The sequence below is a fragment of the Oncorhynchus masou genome, chromosome 31 (assembly GCF_036934945.1).
Source record: "Oncorhynchus masou masou isolate Uvic2021 chromosome 31, UVic_Omas_1.1, whole genome shotgun sequence".
Classification (NCBI taxonomy): Eukaryota; Metazoa; Chordata; class Actinopteri; order Salmoniformes; family Salmonidae; genus Oncorhynchus; species Oncorhynchus masou.
The window spans coordinates 57,789,921-57,803,931 of record NC_088242.1 but is presented as its reverse complement, the minus strand read 5'-3'; positions in this window follow the sequence as shown (position 1 = coordinate 57,803,931).

The following is a 14,011-nucleotide window of genomic DNA, read 5'->3' as shown; positions in this document are numbered from 1 at the left end:
TGAATTTAAAAAAAATGTACAATATGCAGATTTTTTTTTCTTCTCACAAAGTGGTGCACTGGGCCTTTACCAGTCCTGTGTTCGTGGACCAATATATCCAGCCGTCTATAACCCAGGCAACCCCACCACCAAACATCTCCCGTGGCTAAGTCTGGAGCTCATGCACAAGGCGCAAAGGTAGCCATAGTTCCAGAAATGTGTGAAAAAGGAGAAATCTTTACACATTATGATAATAAACATAATGTCTAAATAATTACATTTCCATATAAACAATCGAAATGTCTGTAAAATGCAATTCAAAACAGCAATAATGACATTAATATACACTACCGGTCAAAAGTTTTAGAATATCTACTCATTCTAGGGTTTTTCTTTATTTTTTACTATTTTCTACATTGTAGAATAATAGTGAAGTCATCAAAACTATGAAATAGCACATATGGAATCATGTAGTAACCAAAAAAGCCACCCTTTGCCTTGATGACAGCTTTGCACACTCTTGGCATTCTCTCAAATGCTTTTCCAACAGTCTTGAAGGAGTTCCCACATATGCTGAGCACTTTTTGGCTGCTTTTTCTTCATTCTGCGATCCGACTCATCCAAAACCATCTCAGTTTGGTAGAGGTCGGGGGATTGTGGATGCCAGGTAATGTGATACAGCACTCCATCACTCTCCTTCTTGGTAAAATAGCCCTTACACAGCCTGGAGGTGTGTTGAGTCATTGTCCTGTTGAAAAACAAATGATAGTCCCGCTAAGTCCAAACCAGATGGGATGGTGCATTGCTGCAGAATGCTGTGGTAGCCATGCTGTTTAAGTGTGCTAACCAGTGTCATGATAAGGGTAGCTTTAGGGCATGTGCTTTTTGGGCTAGTATAGTTAGGCCCTGTCTAGAATAAACCCCAACCCTCCTCCCTTGACACTGAAACAACTTGATTGGTGTAAGCAATAGGGGCGGCAGGTTGCCTAGTGGTTTGTTGCTAGATTGAATCTCCAAGCTGACAAAGTAAACATCTGTCATTCTGCCCCTGAGCATGGCAGTTAACTCACTGTTCCCCGGGCGCCAAAGATGTCGATGAAGGCATCCCCCGGCACCTCTGATTCAGGGGTTGGGTTAAATGCGGAATACACATTTCAGGTGAAGGCATTCAGTAATTGCACTTTGAAGTAAATCTAAGCTCTGTTAAAAGTACACTCAATAATATATATATTTATAGCAATTCTGGGTTTGAGTGGATACTAAATGGATACCACGAAATTGGGGAGAAAAAGGGGCAAAAAGTTAAGAATAAAAAAAGACAACGAAAAAAAGAAAAGTTGAAATGTGTCACGGTTTTCTATAGGTGAAAGAGAGTCAGACCAAAATGCGGCGTGGCTATTGCGATCCATGTTTCATGAAAACAAAGTAAACACGAATCAAATACAATAAACGATACACGAAAACCAAAACAGCCTAATACTGGTGCTAAGTAACACAGACAGAACAAGGACATAAGGACAATCACCCATGAAACACTCAAAGAATATGGCTGCCTAAATATGGTTCCCAATCAGAGACAACGATAAACACCTGCCTCTGATTGAGAACCACTTCAGACAGCCATAGACTAACCTAGAACACCCCACTAAGCTACAATCCCAATACCTGTGAAAAAACCCCAAGACAAAACACACCACATACAAAAACCCATGTCACAACCTGGCCTGACCAAATAGATAAAGAAAACACAAAATACTAAGACCAGGGCGTGACAAAATGTCTTGAGTCAATAAGTATTCAACCACGTTGTTATGGCAAACCTAAATACATTCAAGAGTACAAATGTGCTTAACAAGTCACATCATAAGTTACATGGACTCACTCTGTGTGTAATAAGTGTTTAACATGATTTTTTAATGACTACTTCATCTCTAACTCACACACACAATTATCTGTAAGGTCCCTCAGTCAAGCAAGGTCCCACAAAGACCATGGAGGTTTTCCAATGTCTTGGAAAGAGGGGCACCTATTGGAAGATGGATAAGAAAAGCAGGCATTGGCTTTGTTTCAAACTCATAAAAGACACACCCTCGTCTTATGCCCTTGGGGGAATCCCTGTCACCATCTTGGACGTCGGACCAAACGATTAGCAAAACAAGGGAAGTTCGCAACATATGTCCCTCAGCCCTCGTTTTTGATCGAGTTTGCGAGTGTGCAATTATGATAACTTCGGGGCCTGAAACGCTCCATAATTAAATTTGCGATGATTGTGCATCTGCTAAGAAGTCAACATACAAGTGTAAGTAAAAACGAATGTAAAAAGGTTAGAAATTGTGCTACTAATGCACATGACAGCACAAACACGTCTCATAAAAGTAAGGATGTTTTTATTTGGTTAGCTTTTGGAAATTGAAGAAATAAAACATCTTCCTCCCTCAGAAGTCCCAGCTAGGCAGGCTAACGTTTGTTAGCTAATTCATTTGCTAGCTATAATATAGTAGGCATATATTAATAATTATATTGTTAATATAAGTTGACATGTAATCATAATTGACTGTAGCGCATATAAAGTACCCACAAGCTGAAAACACAATCATCGCGAGATGAACGAGTGACGAATTTCCAGGCAAAGGCGGTCCATTTAAAAATCATCATTCTTTCCTCCCTCGCCCCTTGCCCTGCAAGTGTATACTCGTCAGATGTCATGATACGTCATCAGAAGTGTCCACTTAATTTGAGGGCTGAGGGGATAGTAGACAGTCTTTTAAGTGTTTGGAATGCAGCCCGTGAATATCCCTTTGAGCATGGTGAAGTTATTAATTACACTTTGGATGGTGTATCAATACACCCCGTCACTACAAAGATGCAGGCGTCCTTCCTAACTCAGTTGCCGGAGAGGAAGGAAACCGCTCAGTGATTTCACCGTAAGACCAATGGTGACTTTAAAATAGTTACAGAGTTTAATCGCTGTGATTGGAGAAAACTGAGGATGGATCAACAATCTTGTAGTTACTCCACAATGCTAACCTAATTTGCAGAGTCATGTCTTCTTCCACTCCTCCCCTCCGATGTTCGACATGGCCGATTTACTAACCACCGGTCCTGGCAACCATCATTACGCGCACCTGGCATCAATCATTATGTGCACCTGCCCATCATGATTAGGCTCATCTGGACTCAATTTCCTCTCTCATTACCTCCCCTATATCTGGCACTCCCTTAGGTCTATTCCCCTGGCAGTATTGACTATGTGGTTCATGTCTGTATGCTACTCATTCAGTCTGCTTTCCACCAGACTCTGGGAGATAAATTCACCTTTCACCAGGACAATAACCTTAAACACAAGGCCAAATCTACACTGGAGTTGCTTACTAAGAAGACAGTGAATTTTCCTGTGTGGCTGATCTACAGTTTTGACTTAAATCTACTTGACAATCTATATCTAGATCTGAAAATGGTTGTTTAGCAATGATCAACAACCAATTTGACAGAGCTTGAAGAATGTTGAAATGAATAATGGGCAAATGTTGCACAAATCAGGTGTGGAAAGCTCTTAGAGACTTACCCAGAAGGACTCACAGCTGTAATCACTGCCTAAGGTATTTCTACAAAGTATTGACTTAAGCGTGGGAATACTTACAGTACCAGTCAAAAGCTTGGACACACCTCCTCATTCAAGGTTTTTACCTTTTTTTATTATTTTTTTATTATGTTCTATATTGTAGAATAATAGTGAAGACATCAAAACTATGAAATAACACATGAAATCATGTAGAAATCAAACCTTTGCCTTGATGACAGCTTTCCACACGCTTGGCATTCTCTCAAGCAGCTTCACCTGGAATGCTTTTACAACAGTCTCGAAGGAGTTCCCACATATGCTGAGCACTTGTTGGATGCTTTTCCTTTACGCCGTGGTCCAACTAATCCCAAACCATGTCAATTGGGTTGAGATCAGGTAATCTGATGCATCACTCCATCAATCTCCTTCTTGGTCAAATAGCCCTTACACAACCAGGAGGTGTGTTGGGTCATTGTCCTGTTGAAAAATAAATTATAGTCCCATTAAGCGCAAACCAGATGGGATGGCGTATTGCTGCAGAATACTGTGGTAGCCATGCTGGTTAAGTGTGCCTTGAATTCTAAAGAAATCACAGTGTCACCAGCAAAGCACCATCACACCTCCTCCTCCATGCTTCAATGTGGGATCCACACATGCGAAGATCATCTGTTCACCGACTCTCCATTCACCAGAAATCTCATATTTTGACTCATCAGACCAAATGACAGATTTCCACCAGTCTCATGTCTATTGCTTGTGTTTCTCTGCCCAAGCAAGTCTCTTCTTGTTATTGGTGTCCTTTATTGGGGTTTCTTTGCAGTAATTCAACCATGAAGGCGTGATTCATGCATTCTCCTCTGAACAGTTGATGTTGAGATGTGTCTGTTACTTGAACTCTGAAGCATTTATTTGGGCTGTAATTTCTGAGGCTGGTAACTCTAATGAACTTATCCTCTGCAGCAGAGGTACAGTGCCTTGCGAAAGTATTCGGCCCCCTTGAACTTTGCGACCTTTTGCCACATTTCAGGCTTCAAACATAAAGATAAAACTGTATTCTTTTGTGAAGAATCAACAACAAGTGGGACACAATCATGAAGTGGAACGACATTTATTGGATATTTCAAACTTTTTTAACAAATCAAAAACTGAAAAATTGGGCGTGCAAAATTATTCAGCCCCCTTAAGTTAATACTTTGCAGCGCCACCTTTTGCTGCGATTACAGCTGTAAGTCGCTTGGGGTATGTCTCTATCAGTTTTGCACATCGAGAGATTTTTTTGCACATCGAGATTTCCCATTCCTCCTTGCAAAACAGCTTGAGCTCAGTGAGGTTGGATGGAGAGCATTTGTGAACAGCAGTTTTCAGTTCTTTCCACAGATTCTCAATTGGATTCAGGTCTGGACTTTGACTTGGCCATTCTAACACCTGGATATGTTTATTTTTGAACCATTCCATTGTAGATTTTGCTTTATGTTTTGGATCATTGTCTTGTTGGAAGACAAATCTCCGTCCCAGTCTCAGGTCTTTTGCAGACTCCATCAGGTTTTCTTCCAGAATGGTCCTGTATTTGGCTCCATTCATTTTTCCATCAATTTTAACCATCTTCCCTGTCCCTGCTGAAGAAAAGCAGGCCCAAACCATGATGCTGCCACCACCATGTTTGACAGTGGGGATGGTGTGTTCATTGTGATGAGCTGTGTTGCTTTTACGCCAAACATAACGTTTTGCATTGTTGACAAAAAGTTCAATTTTGGTTTCATCTGAAAGCTCGAAAGCTCCACATGTTTGGTGTGTCTCCCAGGTGGCTTGTGGCAAACTTTAAACAACACTTTTTATGGATATCTTTAAGAAATGGCTTTCTTCTTGCCACTCTTCCATAAAGGCCAGATTTGTGCAATATACGACTGATTGTTGTCCTATGGACAGAGTCTCCCACCTCAGCTGTAGATCTCTGCAGTTCATCCAGAGTGATCATGGGCCTCTTGGCTGCATCTCTGATCAGTCTTCTCCTTGTATGAGCTGAAAGTTTAGAGGGACGGCCAGGTCTTGGTAGATTTGCAGTGGTCTGATACTCCTTCCATTTCAATATTATCGCTTGCACAGTGCTCCTTGGGATGTTTAAAGCTTGGGAAATCTTTTTGTATCCAAATCCGGCTTTAGACTTCTTCACAACAGTATCTCGGACCTGCCTGGTGTGTTCCTTGTTCTTCATGATGCTCTCTGCGCTTTTAACTGACCTCTGAGACTATCACAGTGCAGGTGCATTTATACGGAGACTTGATTACACACAGGTGGATTGTATTTATCATCATTAGTCATTTAGGTCCACATTGGATCATTCAGAGATCCTCACTGAACTTCTGGAGAGAGTTTGCTGCACTGAAAGTAAAGGGGCTGAATAATTTTGCACACCCAATTTCTCAGTTTTTGATTTGTTAAAAAAGTTTGAAATATCCAATAAATGTCGTTCCACTTCATGATTGTGTCCCACTTGTTGTTGATTCTTCACAAAAAAATACAGTTTTATATCTTTATGTTTGAAGCCTGAAATGTGGCAAAAGGTCGCAAAGTTCAAGGGGGCCGAATACTTTCTCAAGGCACTATAACTCTGGGTCTCTCTTTCCTGTGGCGGTCCTCATGAGAGACAGTTTCATCATAGCGCTGGATTGTTTTTGCAACAGCACTTGAAGAAACTTGCAAAGTTCTTGAAAAATTCTGGATTGATTGACCTTCATGTCTTAAAGTAATGATGGACTGTCGTTTCTCTTTGCTTAAGTGAGCTGTTCTTGCCATAATATGGACTTGGTCTTTTACCAAATAGGGCTATCTTCTGTATGCCACCCCTACTTTGTCACAACACAACTGATTGGCTCAAACGCATTAAGGAAAGAAATTCCACAAATTAACTTTTAACAAGGCACACCTGTTAATTTGAAATGTATTCCAGTCTAATGTCCAGTGCTTGTGTTTCTCTGCCCAAGCAAGTCTCTTCTTGTTATTGGAGTCTCTTCTTGCTATGGTGGTTGCAGTCTCCTCTGAACAGTTGATGTTGAGATGTGTCTGTTACTTGAACTCTGAAGTATTTATTTGGGCTGTCATTTCTGAGGCTGGTAACTCTAATGGACTCTAATGAACTGAAATCATGAAGCTGGTTGAGAGAATGCCAAGAGTGTGAGAATCTGTCATCAAGGCAAAGGGTGGCTACTTTGAAGAATCTCAAATATAAACTGTTTTGATTTCTTTAACACTTTTTTGGTTACTACATGATTCCATATGTGTTATTTCATAGTTTGGATGTCTTCACTATTATTGTACAGTGTAGAAAGAAAGTTTAAAAATAAATAAAAACACTTGAATGAGTTTGTGTGTCCAAACTTTTGACTGGTACTGTATGTAAATTAAATATTTCTGTATTTCATTTTCAAAAAGATTTGTAAAATTTCTAATAACATGTTTTCATTTTGTCATTATGGGGTATTATTTGTAGTTGGGTGAGAGCATTTCATTTAATCCATTTTGAATTCAGGTTTTAACACAATAAAATGTGGAATAAGTTAAGGGGTATGGAAACTTTCTGAAGGCATTGTATGTAGGTTGAAATCACTGTATGTTAAAACCACTATGTGTGTGAGTATCCCTAACCTTGCCAACAGACAGAGCTATGAATGGATTAGTGGTTTACCAAATAGGGCCTTGATGGGCTCGGCAACATTACTGTGAGGTGTAATTCATTTTTTGAGGACACGTAAATGCTCTTGCAACTTTCCAATGAATGTGTCTCGAAAATGAACATCTTATGTTCCCGAGAACATGCCAACCATGTTCTGTGTTTTTTTTGTGGAATGTTAATGGAACATTCTCCTAAACCGCAGATAACTCGCCACATTAATGGCTTTTGTGGTCGTGATGGTCAAAACCTAACTTTTAAAAAGCACTTTATATGCCCGTCACAGGCATGATGGAAGAGGGGGACTATAAATCTGAGGAGTCGACTGCTGTTAAATTACACTGGGATCGCTTTGGGACATCCAGGCTCAATAAGGGAGGATGTGCTGGTAATTGTGAAATGTCCTTGTCCCCTTTAGGAAAGCAGTGTCTCGACACAGGAGCCAAATTCAGTGCAGGCTGCAGCACAATGTGTCGTTTTCCTCAGATGACAATTTAATCAGACATTTCAGACAAGTGTGAAAACCGGACTCTCTGCTATAAATGGATTCTGGGGAAATAAGTCACTCAAGGCAATGACTCTTATTTTAAAAACTGGAGGGAGCCCACTGAGCAAACACTGGTTGAATCAACGTTGTTTCCACGTCATTTCAACGTAATTACGCTGAACCAACGTGGAATGGACATTGAATTGACATCTGTGCCCAATGTCTGGAAAAATGCAAAATTCAGATGCCTTGCTCTTCTCCTTCTCAGGGAGTGTGGGTTGATGTAAAGAAGAAGTAAGTCTTTACCTTCTGCAATGCATGTTATTACAATAATGATTTAATGTGTTCAAAGGATGTCACTCACTCAGCTGTATGGCAGAGCCACAGCAGTCAGATTTCATTTCATTAGGTTTTTGTAATTTCAACTGATTATTGCTTTTGGCAAAGGCACAGTGCAATTTGACTGACATTTTGGGGGACTTTTTTAAAAGATTTGCAATTTTACAAAGCTTATCTGTCGTCACTTTTGATAAGGTTGGTTTGTCATTCCATGGGACATCATAAATGCATTTTAAAGTGCAGAAATAAAACATGACAGAGATTGTATTGGAACAAAATTGATCGCAGCTCAGTAAATCTTTCTACTGTATATATCATAATGTAACCACAATGTTTCAATAGAGACATTTAATTTAAAAAGAGTGCGAATTTTAAGGAGAGAACATTTGCAATTGAGTTGTGAATATTGGGGTGTGAGCTTCATGAGCTCTCTGACGACCAACATATGTGATTTAAACAAGCAATACATTTAATTATGCTTTTACAGTATGTATATATATATATGTATGTCCCCTTACTTGAGTTCGAAGGTCATTGGAAGATCTTAAGATATACTTGAAACTGACAGTGAAACACAACGGAGGAGGCTAAAAGCCTTTTCTATCCTTCAAGAATCAGACGGTTTCTGTGTAAATGCTGTGCAATGCATATTTAGTATTTTTCCTGGTTACTCCACTGTGTTAACGGTAGCATAGCTAGGACATCCCAGATGTCAACCGCAGCCCATTCAAATTATGGCCGTTTCAATTCATTCCCTGATGTTATGAGTGGAAATGCATTGTGGGAGCCTTTTGCTCGAATCATCCCTGACCAGTAGTCTGTCGGTGTCATCGATGCTTGTTGATTATGTGATAAGATTCCTGAGCAGGACCAGGCTGACGCGTCACTCTGAGTAAACACTTATCAAGACAGAAGGCTTTCAATTGATTCACCCAGCTCTTGATTTAATTAAGGCCTCGCAACAGCAGAGCATGACCTAACATAATAATCTGATATTGTCTGATGGCGGTTAAACCCCTGCAGGTTGGAGATATTCAATCCATTTGGGTGAAATGAGACAACCTTGTCTCCCCAGAGATTATTTTAAATTACATGGCTTTGTTGGTTCCACCTAAATCATCATATGACACAGGGTAATGGCTGACACAGTGATAGAGAGGGCACAGCTATTGCTCCTCTGGCTGTTGTCAAGGGTGAAGTGTTGTCAGGTTCAAGTGTAAGTTCCTTCAATGATGTTGTCGTGTGACTTGTTGTTTGGTTAAATCATCTCTTTCTGCCAAGAGAGAAACCATTGACTTTGTATTGCATTAGACATAGTGTTGCCTCTTCAAAAGAGATTAGAATGTTCCGTCATTTCAACATCTGTAATATTTGCTTGAGAAGTTGATCACTGAGATTTCAACCTTTATTCAATTGTTCAAAAAATATAGCCAGAGGTTTGTCAAATTCTCAATGTGTTATCACTATACTTTCAACCATTTAAAGGGCACAACCAAATTCCAATGGAAAAATGTCTGATTGGTATAGTTGTCTTCTAAATGTGTTATCACTGAGCTTACAATCATTTAAAACCACAACCAGGTTAAAATGGGAATATGTCAGATATTCTGTATATACAACAATTTAAAGAGATTCTCCGGTACTTTGGTATACTTTTTAGCCAGTAGTTCTAAAGGTAGTACACCGAAAATTGCAGTACTATGTCAGATACTTTATGTGCAGGTACGTGCACCACATCATTGCTCTCTCTCACACTTTGCTGTATGTTCCTCTGGTTAGCTGTCACTCAAATGGCAAAGGTGTTGAAGCTCTTTGGCTAGAATTTGAATTGCTAGGGGCCAGCCCAGGTGTGGGAAAATGTAAGGAAAATGGCGCAGCACAGCTTTCAGAAAAACTGTTGCTTTCGAACTAGGGATTTTGTGGCTAGTTGAGGTAATACAGTAATTCTGCTCATAAACTCAGCAAAAAAAGAAATGTCCTCCCACTGTCAACTGTGTTTATTTTCAGCAAATTTAACATGTGTAAATATTTGTATGAACATAACAAGATTCAACAACTGAGACATAAACTGAACAAGTTCCACAGACATGTGACTAACAGAAATTGAATAACGTGTCCCTGAACAAAGGGGGGGGGGGGGTCAGAAGTAACAGTTAGTATCTGGTGTGGCCACCAGCTGCATTAAATACTGCAGCGCATCTTCTCCTCATGGACTGCACCAGATTTGCCAGTTCTTGCTGTGAGATCCGGGCTCTTCGCTGGCCATGGCAGAACAATGAAATTCCTGTTTTGCAGGAAATCACACATAGAACGAGCAGTATGGCTGGTGGCATTGTCATTGGGAGGGTCATGTCAGGATGAGCCTGCAGGAAGGGTACCACATGAGAGAGGAGGATGTCTTCCCTGTAGTAATGCACAGCGTTGAGATTGCCTGCAATGACAACATGATGCTTTGACACACCGCCCCAGACCATGATGGACCCTCCACCTCCAAATCGATACCGCTCCAGAGTACAGGCTTCGGGTAACGGTCATTCCTTCAGCGATAAACGCAAATCCGACCATCACCCCTGGTGAGACAAAATCGTGACTCTTCAGTAAAGAGCACTTTTTGACAGTCCTGTCTGGTCCAACGACGATGGGTTTGTGCCGACGTTGTTGCCAGGGATGTCTGGTGAGGACCTGTCTTACAACAGGCCTACAAGCCCTCAGTCCAGCCTCTCTCAGCCTATTGCGAACAGTCTGAGCACTGATGGAGTGATTGTGCATTCCTGGTGTAACTCGGGCGAACTCGGGTGAATATTGCTCGTCCGCATGCCTCTAACTTTAGCAGGATTATAACTGTGTGTGCATGCCGCACATGGCTAGTTTAACACCAAACTCTTCATTCAGACAATGCTGAAACATCAATCCATGGGCAAGTCAGTGCCACATTTTCCTTTATGCTGAAATCAATATTAAAGAAAAGTTGTCTTCCAAATTCAACAGGCTATGGCGTGAAATCGGCTTTTAGAAGTGCCGGCTTCATTTTATTAGGCTACTTATCATTTAAGCCGTCTTTTGGTGTGCTTTGTGGTAATACACAAGCAGCTTTTCCCCCACTCCTATCATTCCTTCTTCTATCTGTTGAACAGCTGCATTGTAGCCATAGACATATAATCCATAGAAACCCTGGCAATTTGACTGTTAAACTCATGGGTACACTAACAATGGCTGCCAGTCTTGACTAAAGTGTAAACTGCCATCGGTCAATTACCCTTTTGCAAATTTCAAAATACGATCGCTCAAAAACAACGTACAGTTTGGAAAGCAAATACTGATCGGTATTTTAACATTTTAAAACAATTACACAAAGAAAAACATTTGACTACTAAAATATTTAATCAGTCCTCTTCCTCAAATGAAGGGGATGATGACACAATCTTTGCAAGAGGGAGGGGAAACTGATTTCATTGGTTCTCAACTCGCGGCTCAGACACTTAATTCAGTATAAATGGAGTTAGCAATTAGTTAGCCTGCCCCTGAGCAGGTTAGTTTTGAAGGATTCATTGTCTTAGAAATTGATCTGGCTAAATGGTGAGCCACTTTCATGGTACCGGTTATCCTGAATTGAACTCAGAGTTAACCAAAGTTACCTCGCTAACTCCTCAAACCTGATTCGTAGTCTAGGGCTCAGGATTGCAGTTGAGATTATATTAAAAGTACATGCAGTGCAAGTGATCAATGCTGTTCGAGATTCTGCATTCTGATTAGGAAATCATAGGCTTTGGTGTTTGGCGTGGCTGTGGTTGGCGGTTGCAGTGAAAACATATAAAATAATATTTTAATAAAAAATATTTATTTCTTGCTGGGGCCTGGGGCTTTAGCACCGGTAAGCCACTGCATTAATCCTCTGCTGCGCCTTCTTCACCACGCTGTCTGTGTGGGTGGACCTTTTCAGTTTGTCCATGATGCGTAAGCTGAGGAACTTAACTTTCTACCCTCTCCACTACTGTCCCGCCGATGTGGATAGGGGGGTGCTCCCTCTGCTGTTTCCTGAAGTCCACCATCATCTCCTTTGTTTTGTTGACGTTGAGTGTGAGGTTATTTTCCTGACACCACACTCCGAGGGCCCTCAACTCCTCCCTATAGGCCATCTCGTCGTTGTTGGTAATCAAGCCTACCACTGTAGTATTGTCTGCAAACTTGATGATTGAGTTGGAGGCGTGAAAGGCCACGCAGTCATGGGTGAACAGGGAGTACATGAGAGGGCTGAGAACGCACGCTTGTGGGGTCCCAGTGTTGAGGATCAGCGGGGTGGAGATGTTCTTTCCTACCATCACCACCAGGACTCAGTTGCACAGGGCGGGGTCAAGACCCAGGGTCTCGAGCTTAATGACGAGTTTGGAGGGTACTATGGTGTTAAATGCTGAGCTGTAATCGATGAACAGCATTCTTACATAGGTATTCCTCTTGTGCAGATGTGTTAGGGCAGTGTGCAGTGTGATTGCGATTGCTTCGTCTGTGGACCTATTGGGGCGGTAAACAAATTGGAGTCTAGGGTGTCATCTAGGGTGGAGGTGATATGATCCTTGACTCGTCTCTCAAATCACTTCATGATGACAGAAGTGAGTGCTACGGGGCGATAGTTGTTTAGCTCAGTTACCTTGGCTTTCTTAGGAATAAATACTGTTACATTAGTTTGTAAAATAGTTTGTAAAATATTAGTTAGTTTAGTTTGTTAGTTTGTAAAATAGCCTTAACTTTATGTTAGTAGTTGTATTACAAAAGTAATATTTATTGTGTTTGCTTGACAATGCAACTAAATATCAACATTTACAGGAGATGTATCTAATGCTTGGATAGGTTTTGGTTTAGTTGGAGACTTAACATAATTTGTTATCTTGTCAACAAGTTTATAGGCTATTTACTGTATTGCAAAAGGGATTTTGAATTGTGTTTGGTTGTCAACACAACCAAATATCAACATTTGAAGGAGATGTATCTTTTGTGCTACTGACTTAGTCTGACAGCTCCCGTTTGTCTAGAAACGATATGTTGGATTCACGTCTCCATGTCAACTAAACATCTAAGTTAAAGAATAGGATTAAATCTAATCAAACATTATTTAAAGTGCATTTCACATTTGATTTGATTTAGGATTGTCTGTTGAAAATGTGTCATCATGATGACATAATCCTGTGGTTGAAATCAACCCTCAAAACAACAGTTTTGAGGGGTTAATGGCTTATTGCAAATCCAATGTATTTCCCACATAGATTCCATGTCACAGTACATTGACAAATGACTTGGAAACAAGTTGATAGGCCTTTGGTAGACTTAGCCAACTGCTCCTTTAACACTTTATTATCACAAGGTATTTATTTTAAACCTTCAAATAAAATACAAAATATCATTGGCAGTATCTTTGCTGGTAACTCTTTCCTACTTTTGCAGCATGAGAAAGTCATGTGAAAGTTTCAATTGGATTCATTCAATATTTCAGTGCTCATATGCATATTTCATCCATCAGCTGCGTCCTTCCAGGCGCTCATCTTGGTGAATGAGGTTTATGGTGGCGCTGTAAAGGTGAAGAAGTAATTTAGTGAACCATTGCATGAAAGACAAAGATCAAAGCTGCTGCCTCAAGGCACTATCTGTGGAATCCATCTGTTGGTGCGCTGATGTTATGTTAGCGCTCCAGCTCTCATACAGCACGCCTGTATCAAGGAGATGGAAGGGTGATGGGGAGGCTCCTGTCACTTCTGTCTCTCATCGGCCATCATAGAAATGATTTGAACCACTCCTCTCTCACCTGTCTCTGCAGTTGGCAAATGGTCTTAGCTAGCTGTATAGTGGTGGTAGGCTATTCGGGACAAGCCTGCATTATTCAAAAGAATGTATGATCTTAAGGATGTATTTTACAATTATTGTTTTAGAAAGTCTCAATAATCGGTGACGTCTTCAACAATATGTGATGTTGGATCATGACTAACCG